We start from the raw sequence: 9,319 nt of genomic DNA, 5'->3' as shown, positions 1-9,319 counted from the left end.
GAATAGAAGTTTTGCTTTAATATATTCCTTTTCAGTGTTTTTTCAGGACAGACGACCTAAAGAGCTTTGCAGTTGGGGCTGTCTATATAGTTGAATACAAATATGGGATAATATATTTGTTTTGCCTATATGTCATTGATTTCCTATATAATGATTCTTGAAGGTAACCATGAAGACCTTGAGAGATACATTTTATTTTGCTAATTTGGGGCAAGAGGTTTGGAGGGGTTGAAGACTGTGCTATGTTGTTCCACACAGCTGTGCAATCTAAATGTAAAGCTAACATTGCAGACAAAAGTACATGAGTGAATTGTTGGATGGTAGAAGTGGGGTAGGTACTTTACAATGATAGATTATAGTTAATGGACCTTCTTCAAGGTTATATGGCTGTTGTCATGTTACTTTTTACATGTTGGGGAAACTGGCATCAGATACCTAATATTGTTTTTTGTTATCAGCAAACAGAAGTGATTATAAAATTCCAGTTCTGCTTAAGAATGAAAAATATGGATTATTTTGGGTAATATGACATTTTAACAATATTAATTCTTCCAATCCATGAGCATAAAATATCTTTACTTGTTTGTGTCATCTTCAATTTCTTTCATCAGTGTTTTATGATTTTTGGACTACAGATAGTGGTCTTTCACCTCTTTGGTTAAGTTTATTCTTAGGTATTTTATTCCTTTTGGTTCAATTGTAAATGATGTTTTTTAAATTTCTCTTTCTGCTACTTCATTATTAGTGTATATAAATGTTACTAATTTCTGGTTATTAATTTTGTATTCTGCCACTTTATTTAACTTGTTTATTATTTCTAGTAGTTTTTTGATGGACTCTTTAGGATTTTCTGTGTATAGTCTCATGTCATCTGAAAGTAGTGACAGTTTAACTTCTTCTTTACCAATATAGATGCCTCTTATTTCTTTTTCTTGTCTTAGTGCTGTGGCTAGGACTTCCAGTACAATGTTGAATAAAAGTGGTGAGAGTGGGCATTCCTGTTTTGTTCCTGACCTTAGAGGGAATGCTCTTATTTTTTCAGCATTGGGTATGATGTTAGCTGTGGGTTTTTCATATATGGTTTTTATTATGTTGAGGTATGTTCCTTCTAACCCCACTTTGTTAATTTTTTTATCATGAATGGATGTTGATTCTTGTCAAATGCTTTTTCTGCATCTATTGAAATGATCATATGATTTTTACCCTTCATTTTGTTGATGTGGTGTAAGATGTTGATTGATTTCCAAAGATTCAATGCAATCCCTATCAAAATGCCACAGCATTTTTCACAAAACTAGAACAAATAATAGTAAAATTTGTATATAACCACAGAAGACCCCAAATAGCCAAAGCAATCCTGAGAAAGAAGAACAAAGCTGGAGGTATCACAATACCAGATTTCAAGATATGCTACAAATCTGTAGTAATCAAAACAGCATGGTATTGGCACAAAAATGTACACATTCAATGGAACGGAAGAGAGAGCCCATAAATAAACCTATGATTATAAGGTCAATTGATCTACGACAAAGGAGGAAAGAATATGCAATGAGAAAAAGACAGTCTCTTCAATAAATCGTGCTGAGAAAACTGGACAGCTATATGTTAAAGAATGAAACTGGGCCACTTTCTAACACTATACACAAAAATAAAGTCAACATGGATTAAAGACCTACACATGAGACATGAACCCAAAATCCTAGAAGGCAGCACAGGTAGTAATTTCTCTGATGTTGGCCATGGCAATATTTTTCTAGATCTGTCTCCTAAGGCAAGAAAATAAAATTAAAAAAAATAAACTATTGGGACTACAGCAATATCAAAAACTAATGATGCTATCTTGGCCAATTGAATTTAAATAAAAAAAAAGCTTTTGTACAGTGAAGCAAACCATCAACAAAACTATAAGGCAACATACTGAATGGGAGAAGATATTTGCAAATTATATAACTGATAAGGGGTTCATGTCCAAATTATATAAAGAACTTATACAACTTAACACTAAGAAACAATACAATTAAAAAATGAGCAGAGGACTTGAATAGACATTTTTCCAAAGAAGATTGAGAGATGACCAACAAACACATGAAGAAATGCTCAACATAACTAATCAGGAAAATGCAAATCAAAACCACAATGGGATATCACCCTACACCAGTTAGAATGGCTAAAATCAAAATGACAAGAAATAACAAGTGTTGGTAATGATGTGGAGAAAAGGGAACACTTGTGCACTGTTAGTAGGAATGTAAACTGGTATAGCCACTGTGGAAAACAGTATGGAGGTTCCTCAAAAAATTAAAAATAGAAACACCATATGATCCAATAATTCCACTACTGGGTATTTACCCATAGAAAATGAAAACCCTAATTCAAAAATATATATGCACTCCTATGCTTATTGCAACATTATTTACAATAGCCAATATATGGATGCAACCTGTGTCCATCAGTAAGTGAATGGATAAAGAAAATGTGTAATATATATAAACAGAATATTATGTAGCCATAGAGAAGATGAGATTGTGCCGTTGGGACAACATGAATGGACCTAGGGTGTTATGCTAAGTGAAATATATCAGACTGAGAAGTACAAACACTATATGATTGCACTCATATGTGAAATCTAAAAAAAAATAATGAAGAAAGGAAAAGCAGAATTAGACCTATAAGTACAGATAACAAACTGATGGTTGTCAGAGGGGAAGGGGGTAGGTGTTGGACAGAATGGATGAAGGGGTGAGGGAGATACAGGCTCTCGGTTATGGAATGAATAAATCACAGGAATAAGAAGCACAGCATAAGGAATACAGTCAATGATATTGTAATAGCGATGTAACAGGACAGATGGTAGCTACCCTTGTGTTAAACATAGTATAATGTATAAACTTGTCAAACCACTAAGTCGTACCCCTGAAATGAATGCAACATTGTATGTAAATTATACTCAAAGGAAATAAAAGAAAAATGTGAAAGAATTAACAGAGCAACCCTTGGTTACTGCATTCTTGTTTGGACAGTATCTTTAATCTAAAAATGTACAGTAACTGTTGAAAGGTTATGGGTCAAGTTTATCAGTGCTTGGATAATGATATAGAATAGAGTATAGGCAAAATACTAGGAAATACGCAAAGTCACTAATTTAAATTTTGGTGTGGAGTATTGTTGACTACAGTAATGTTCTATATACTTAAATATCATGTAGGGCACTCTCATTTTTATTTGGCTATATTTGAGACTTTGTAAAATATTCCTCATTTTATTTATCTTGTTATTTTTTTGTTATTATTTCTTGGCATACCATCTACCATTTGTCTTTATTCCATTTTTTTTTTGCTTTTATTTAAGCTCAAGTTAGTTAACATATGGTGTATTATTAATTTCAGGGTAGAATTTAGTGATTCATCAGTTGCATATACCACCCAGTGCTCATTACATCAAGTGCCTTCCTTATTGCCCATCACACAATTACCCTACCCACCTCCCCTCCAGCAACCCTCAGTTTGTTCTCTATAGTTAAGAGTCTTTTATGGTTTGTCTCCCTTTCTGCTTTTATCTTATTTTATTTTTCCTTCCCTTCCTCTATGTTCATTTGTTTACCATGTGGCATGCATTCTACTAGGCTCTGATGATGTGGAAATGTGTATATATACATATTATTTGTGTGTGCATATAGTTTCCAAATTCTATATCTATACTGAGTGCTAATCAACAGTAAATATTAATAATTCAGTAAATATTTGCCATATCAAATAAATGAATTGAGATTTTTACTGCCTTATCCTCTAATTTTGACAATGGGAATTTACCAATATCTGTTTCCTACCTAATTTCTGTCTCTTTCTATCCTGACAGATGCTCTCAGTAAGTTAGAGATTAATAGATATTCTGATGTAACTCTTGATCTTATTTTGATTGAAACAGGGTTGTGGACAGCAAAATTGATAGGTGCTTATGGTGAGACTGTTGTTAAAAAAGTGCTAAAAAGGCTTCATATTTAGTTGTGCCTGGGGCAAGAATTATGACCTTCCTTAAAGTTATAATTTGGAAAAATACTTTGATTATTGTGCTTCTTTTAGCACAGTGTGGATTATCAGTAGATGTATTTGAGCAATTTTAATATCTCTATATTTTGATTGACATACTTTTTGTCATTTTCAATTATCTTCTTGCCCAAACAACATATGATAGAGTTTCACCATGGATAGAGCATTTATCTTTCTTGTTAGGTGATGTCTTTTCCAACAGAGAAGTTGTACAGCTAGTTATATGTCATATAATATCATATTCTGGAAGACAAATATTATACAGCATATTTATTGCATAAGTTAATTTTAGGGCACTTTTGTTATATATAAAATATGGAGAGGAAATAAAATGAAAATGCAGTGTGGAAGGATGTTCTGCTTAAAGTGCATGTTATATATCAAAAGACAAGATATTTTTGCACAGTGCTATAATTTAGTCATTAGTCTAACCCTTTGTTATTATCTAAAATAAGGATTTGAACTAAGCCAAATAATTATGTAAAAACTTAGTAAGCCTTACTAATTTGTAGAATCCAATCACCCATATTATTATCATTATTATTTTTACTAAACCACAAGCTGAGCTAGTTTTTTTTTTTTTTTAATCCAATGATGTGGTTAGAACTGGAATTGAATTTATAGATTTTTTTTCTATATCTATTGAACTGGAACACAACTAATATACAAAATATTCTCTAAATTGAGTAGATATCTCATTCAGTTCATACATTCTCAGCATAAAATATTTTGCACTATCTCCATCCTTAAGATATGTTTAAAAATTGGGGCGCCTGGGTGGCTCAGACGGTTAAGTGCCTTCAGCTCAAGTCATGATCCCAGGGTCCTGGAATCAGGCCCAAGTCAGGCTCCCTGCTCAGCAGGAGCCTGCTTCTCCCTATCTTCCCAGCTCCTGCTCTCTCTATCTCTGTTGCTCGCTCTCAAATAAATAAATAAAATCCTTAAAAATAAACTTAGAACACTGAAAACATTGTGAGTTTTTCCACATTAATAATTTATTTATAATGAATGTTTGAGAGACTTTATTTCCTCTTTATTTCTGACTTACAATAGCTTTTAATTCATTAGTTACTTTTTAAAAAGTTTTTATTTAAATTCCGATTAGTTAACATACGGTGTGACATTAGTTTCAGGTGTAGAATCTAGTGATTCATCACTTACATAAAACACCCAGTGTTCATCACAAGTGCCTTCCTTAATATCCATCACCCATTTAACCCATCCCCGCACCCACCTCCCCTCCAGCAACCTTCAGTTTGTTCTCTATATTTAAGAGTCTGTTTTATGGTTTGCCTCTCTTTTTCCCACTATGTTCATCTGTTTTGTTTCTTAAATTCCACATACGAGTGAAATCATACAGTATTTGTCTTTCTGTGAATGACTTATTTCACTTAGTATAATACTATCTAGCTCCATCTACATTGTTGCAAATGGCAAGATTTCATTCTTTTTTATGGCTGAATAAATATGGCTGAATCACAGATTCAGATTCTTTATCCATTCATCAGTTGGTGACATTTGGGTTCTTTCCATAATTTGGCTGTTGTTGATAATGCTGCTATAAACATTGGGGTGCATGTGCCCCTTCAATTCAGTATTTTGTATCCTTTGGGTAAATACCTAGAAGTGCAATTGCTTGGTCATAGTATTGTTCTATTTTCTAGTTTTTGAGTAACCTCCATACTGTTTTTCTAGAGTTTCTACCCCAGTTTGCATTCTCACAGAGTGCAAGAGGTTTCTCCTTTCTCCATATCCTCACCAACATCTGTTGTTTCCTGTGTTGTTAATTTTAGCCATTCTGACAAGTGTGAAGTGATAGCTCATTGTAGTTTTCATTTGTATTTCCCTGATGATGAGTGATATTGAGCTTCTTTTCACATGTCATTGGCTATCTGTATGTCTTTTTGGGAAAAGTGTCTATTTATGTCTTCTGTCCATTTGACTGGAATATTTGTTTTTTGGGTGTTGAGTTTTATAAATTCTTTATATATTTTGGATAATAACCCTTTATCAGATATGTCATTTACAAATATCTTATCCCATTCCAAAGGTTGTCTTTTAGTTTTGTTGATTGTTTTCTTTATTGTGCAGCTTTTTATCTTGATGAAGTCCAATAGTTTAATTTTGCTTTTGTTTCCTTTGCCTCAGAAGACATATCTAGTAAGAATTTGCTACAGCTGACGTCAAAGAAGTTACTGCCTGTGTTCTCCTCTAGGATTTTGATGTTTTTAAGTAATGTTTAGAATAATGAGTAACTTAGAATAGATTGATCTATATCTGGTAAAATGTCAGTCTTGTTATTTGGATTATGGCAGTTTTATTTATTAACAGAATTTGAATTCCCTTTGGTTTGAATTCTGCTATGGTTTTTCACCAAGGAAACATTTTCCTTTCTTTAAGAAATTAGGAATTTACCACGTAAGCATGAGAAATTAAAAACTGTTTTATAATCAATAAAACATATAATTCAATAAAACATTATTCAATATTAGGACTGTGTGCCTCTGAAACATAAAGAAACAACAACAAAGTTATTGGGGGTATAGCATTTAACTTTTTTTTTCCTGAAAGAAGGGAGAAATATGTCTTTCTTGAAGGGAGACATTTGGCAGGTATAATACATTACTCTTCACTTAGGGAAAGATATTATAAGACAATTTTTAGTTGTAAATAGCAGTTATGATTTAAGACCTGTGTTGTGTAAGGCAAAAGCATTATAGTGGTAAATGGTCACTGGCTGTTCAGTTATAGTAACCTTAAATTGTATGTGTCCCTATTACACTGCCTTATTTAGAATAAAATATTTTAGATATTATTTGATCAGTTTAATTGTTATAATGAATAATTATTCTGAAAATATGTCTGTATACATTTTTTTCTGACTATAATACAACTACAGTTAGCTTTTCAATCATAATTAAAACTCACATAGGTTTAATAGGGTTTAGAAGTGGAAAATTTGAAGAAGACTTGAAGAACTTAACACTGAACGCTGGAATATTGGACACATTGTTAACTGAAACTGATAACCTGTGAGAGATTCTTTTGTTCAGAACCAAGCTCTAATATTTTTTCTCAGGGTTAAATTATAGTCAGGAGAATAACATTATACATGGACACTTAATATTTTGTCCTATAATACTATTTTCTCCCATTCCAGATAGTAAAAATTCTGCCTCTTATAAGGTTTTGCATTAAATTTATATGACAAAAGTAATATACACCTATTAGTATTATCTGTTAGGAGGAAAGCAGGATTTTGCAACTTGAAATAAAAGACAAATACTATTTTCTTATAGAATAAATCCACTGTTATTGCTATCTTAACATTCTAGCTAATGTTCAGAAACAAACTAATACTCAATAGACTTTAAGATTGGCTAATGGTCAATATTATGTATATATATATATATATATATATATATATATATATGCAGTTTATACTAAACTATCTGATCTGTGTACCATGGAATATAATAGATAACTAGAAATACAATGTTTATCTCACATATTCTTATTGGTCTTTTTCTGCTTTGAACATTAGGAGATTCTCAAGCTAGTTTTGATTTCGTGTTTTTTCCAGCAACGCACATACTGAAATTGGAGTGATGCAGAGAAAGATTTGCATGGCCCCTCTACAAGGCATGTACATTTATAAAGCGGTCTTCATATTTATCCTACTCATCTTTAAAGACCAAATCAAATGCCACCTCCTTTGATCTCCTCAGGTTGAATAGTTCTCTTTTGTGCTCCAAATGCATTTTTTTTCTCATTAAACTTTTGATTTAATGCGTCTCAAAATTCTGTAACAGATTTTTGGTCAAGTTGTTTCCATTAAAAAGTACTGATTTTAAAAGAGGGCACATTTTGAATGGAGCACTGGGTGTTATATGCAAACAATGAATCATGGAACACTACATCAAAAACTAATGATGTAATGTATGGTGATTAACATAACATAATAAAATAAAATTTAAAAAAAAGTACTGATTTTAAAAACTAATAATTTAAAACTGCCACACACACACAATAAAACAAATAGTCCGCAAAACATTCTCCTTTCCTTCCGGAGGTTTTACAATGCATTGTTATCATTAACCAGTCTTTTACTATTAAACTTAAATGGCCAATTGACACAAATAATTCTGAGACCGTTCTTCCACCACTGATTAAGACTGGGGTGGCAGGTATTGGGGATAATATTCATTTAGCCTTCTGAGCTTTCTGGGTAGACTTGGTGACCTTGCCAGCTCCAGCTGCCATCTTGTCCACTGCTTTGATGAGACCCACAGCAACCGTCTGTATCATGTTACAAACAGCAAAATGGCCCAGAGGAGGATAGTCAGAGAAGCTCTCAACACACATAGCTTGCCAGGAACAATATCAACAATGGCAGAATCACCAGATTTCAAGAACCTGGGACCAAATGCATTGTTTATGTCAGTACTTTAGTCATTAGTAAATGTGTATATCTTTCTTATTAGACTTTGAGCTCTGACCATGTGTAATGTACCTTTATATTTCTCACAACATCTAACACAATTCCTTGTAATAATAACTACTCAAAATATCTTTATGGACTTGAATTTCTATAAGTCATTTGCTAAATATTACTGCAGTATACACTCACACTAATATCCAGGCTTATAACTTATATAAAATAAATGTGAGGAGGTCATTTAAATTTTCCAGTTGCTATAGGTTTGGAGAGTTTTCTGGATGTCCAACTGATAAAGAAATTGGTGACAAATTTTAGAAGGAGAGGGGAAAAGATTGTGTATGAAAGGAGAAATGTCCCTGGGTTCAAGTGTCACGTTTTTACAGCCAGTGGTTGTTTGGAATTTTAAAACAAATATATTAAACACTAAGATATACACTCATGCAAAATATTGTGGCAGTTGTCGATCTGTGCTGGAAATAGCTTACCCTGTGATGTCATTTAGATTGCTTTCTTCTTTTTCTTATATGTGATGTCTTATAAGCATACCATTTTCCCTTTGGAACAACTGGAATGACCTCTCTTCTCAGTATTATAAAAAGTTAAAGGTATTTTGTAACAGCTTATAGCTCATGGAGAAAATGTACCTTTGCATCTGTTTGCTTGTAGATACAATACTATTAAAGACTTGCCATTTTCTTCCCAAAAATAGTCTTTAGGAAAAACTGCAGTCTGCAAAAGTTATGGGCATTTTATTTTTGCCATATCTTAAAGCTTTCCAAGTGTTCTCAATGAGCCACTGCACTTTGATATTTTCACCTCTCCCACTTTATGT

The 9,319-nt window shown here is 32.6% G+C and overlaps 1 non-coding gene across 1 annotated transcript; it reads left to right on the top strand.

The window, feature by feature from the left end:
- Positions 1 to 7,616: 7,616 nt before the first annotated feature.
- Positions 7,617 to 7,720, top strand: LOC116629090. The gene has a single exon (XR_004298699.1). It is a non-coding gene; the product is annotated as a U6 spliceosomal RNA (small nuclear RNA).
- The last annotated feature ends 1,599 nt before the right edge of the window (positions 7,721 to 9,319 follow it).

Source organism: Phoca vitulina, unplaced genomic scaffold (assembly GCF_004348235.1).
Source record: "Phoca vitulina isolate PV1807 unplaced genomic scaffold, GSC_HSeal_1.0 scaffold268, whole genome shotgun sequence".
Lineage (NCBI taxonomy): Eukaryota > Metazoa > Chordata > Mammalia > Carnivora > Phocidae > Phoca > Phoca vitulina.
This window is presented reverse-complemented; position numbering and strand designations above follow the sequence as displayed.